Below are 2943 nucleotides of genomic sequence, written 5' to 3'. Positions count from 1 at the left end.
AAGGCGGCGGCGGGCGCTGGCGGCGGCGGGAGGGTGAGCCCGAGGGGGAGAGGGTGGTGTCGGAGGCAGTGGCGCGGGAGGAGAGGAAGCGGCCCGGAGACGGTGCCCCCGGCCGGGCCCCGGGGAGGAAACAGTGCGAGGAATTAGGAGGGCGGCCCCTTGCCTGGCGCTTGGCCCCCGCCGGCCCTCGCCGGCCCTCGCGGGTCCTCCCCTGCCAACTCCAGCCCCTCCGCGTGTTCCTTTCGGTCGCGGGCGGTGAACGCCACGCCCGCCCGTGGGGGCGGTGGGCCGGCGGCCGCGACCCGACCCTCGCAGCGGGCGCCGCACCGCGCCCCGGCGGAGAGCACGTCTCTGGAAGCCAGCGCGGCCCGGCGCCGGGGAGGAGCGAGTGCACGGGGCCGCGCTCCGGGCCGCCTTCCCGGCCTGGGTGCTCGAATTCAGCTCCGGGCACGTTTGCTTCTAGGTAGTCACGAAGGGATCGAAGAGGGCCCCAGAACTCGAGGATTGTCCCTGCTTGGGAGCCCCTTGAAGCCAGCACACGATTCTTTGGCAGAGTAATTTCGGAACCTGGCCTGCGCCAGGCCTAACCTCTAGCCTTGTCCTCAACGAGCGCACGATCGAGTAGCAAAGACAGACATGTAAACAAAATTTCGACACAGTGTGATGACTGCAACGACAACAACAACAAAAGCATTATGAGGTTAAATGTAAAAAGGTAACTTGAACGGCTGCCCGGCACGGGTAGCGGGAGGATGCTTGAAAGGCTTCCCGGGGGATCCCTGGGTGGCGCAGCGGTTTAGCGCCTGCCTTTGGCCCAGGGCGTGATCCTGGAGACCCGGGATCGAATCCCACGTCGGGCTCCCGGTGCATGGAGCCTGCTTCTCCCTCTGCCTATGTCTCTGCCTCTCTCTTTCTCTCTGTGACTATCATAAAAAAAAAAAAAAAAAAAAAAGAAAGGCTTCCCGGGGCAACTACCACGGAATCCGGAATTTGAAAGACCGAGTGAAATGTGTTTCAGTACCTTTCCGGTGGAAGGAATGCTCCGGTCCTCGACCCGACTGGCACAGTCGGAGATAAGCTGAAAAGGGAGACTAATCAAAATAAAGGGTTTCAGCTGGGCTGCTCTCTGCCCTTTGGGCCCCTGGGCTCCACTGCAGGGTATTAAGAGGGGAACAGTTCCAGATATTTTGGCTTTCCTTTTGTTAAATTAATTTATGTCTGAATGTGTAATATACCTACATGATATAAAATTCAAGTTATTAAAGAGCATATACAATAACCAGCCTTTCGATTCTTTCTAGGAACAGCCGTTCCTTGTTTCTTACTATCCTTTCAGGAAGTCTACAAATACACAATTTTTTAAAGTTTATTTATTTTTTTAATTTTTATTTATTTATTTATGATAGTCACAGAGAGAGAGAGAGGCAGAGACACAGGCAAAGGGAGAAGCAGGCTCCATGCACCGGGAGCCCGACGTGGGATTCGATCCCGGGTCTCCGGGATCACGCCCTGGGCCAAAGGCAGGCGCCAAACCGCTGGCCACCGAGGGATCCCAAGCTTATTTATTTATTTAAGCAATCTCGACACCTGATGTGGGGCTCAACACTCAGGACCTCAAAACTAGGAGTCGCAGGCTCTTCCCACTGAACCACCCGGTACCCCTACAAAAAACACCTTTTATAAACATGGTCTTTTAAGAGATTTTCTACAGCCCAGTTACTCATAGTTTATTCTTGATCTATAGCAGTACTTGGGAAACATTCAAAATGCGGAATCTCAGGCCCCATCCCAGACCTACTGAATCAGAATCTGCCCTTATACAAGATCTCCAGATGACTCTGCAGGTTAAAGTGTGAGAGGCAAGGATATACAGTCCTCCATTTATAAAGGTAGATTAAAAGTAGGCAAGCAGAGGCAGAGAAAGACTGGAATGCAAGATCCCTAGGGCACAATCTATCTTTTATTCACATTTGTATCTCCAGCATTTGGCACAGTATCTGATACTATAAAGCAACTATTCAATGAATTAATTAAAAGAGAACACAAGCCCAAAATAAGGCAATGGTAACAGAGGAAAGACTTAATCAGCAATATTTAAGGCTCAAAACAATTGTATTGATTGTGATGGTTAATTTTATGTGTCAACTTGGCTCAGCCATCATAACCAGTTTTTAGTCAAACACTAGTTGCTGTGAATATACTTGTGTGTGATTAACATTTAAATCAGTAAAGTTCCAGTAAAGCAGATTTTCCAAAATATGGATGGGTCTTACTCAATCAGGTGAAGGCCTTTAAAAAACACACTGAGAAAAAAGGAATTCTGCCTTTGGACTTTGGACTCTGCAGTAGCAGCTCTTGCCTGGGTCTCCAGCCTGCTGGCCTGCTCTGCAGATTTCAGAATTGCCAGTTTCTACAATCTGTGAATCAGTTCCTTAAAATCTCTCTCTCTCCCCCACCTCCCTCTCTCCACACACATACTATTGGTTCTGTTTCTCTGGGTAACCCCAACTAATACAGTGACTGATTGGAGTGGGGGAGTGGAGAACGGCAGAGGTAGAGGATAATACTTTTGAAGACTGAATAAATTGTGGTGAAGCACCATGAGTGTTAGTCTCTAGGTGCTGAAATAAGAAACCGGAGAGCTGTCCTTGCTTCCTCTCACATCCTAAATTAAGTCACCAATTCTGTAATTCACTTCCACTATTAATCTTGAATCCATTTACCCCTGCATCTCTTGCTGCTACCTTTGTCCAAGCTTTCTCTAGGCTCTTCCTATTCATTCATTCATTCATTCATTCAAGACACAGAGAGAAAGGCAGAGACACAGGCAGAGGGAGAAGCAGGCTCCCTTCGGGGAGCCCAATGTGGGACTCAATCCCAGGTCTCCAGGATCACGCCCTGAGCCGGAGGCAGATGCTCAATTGCTGAGCCATCCAGGCGTCC

The sequence above is a fragment of the Canis lupus genome, chromosome 32 (assembly GCF_048164855.1).
Source record: "Canis lupus baileyi chromosome 32, mCanLup2.hap1, whole genome shotgun sequence".
Taxonomy (NCBI): domain Eukaryota; kingdom Metazoa; phylum Chordata; class Mammalia; order Carnivora; family Canidae; genus Canis; species Canis lupus.
This window is presented reverse-complemented; position numbering follows the sequence as displayed.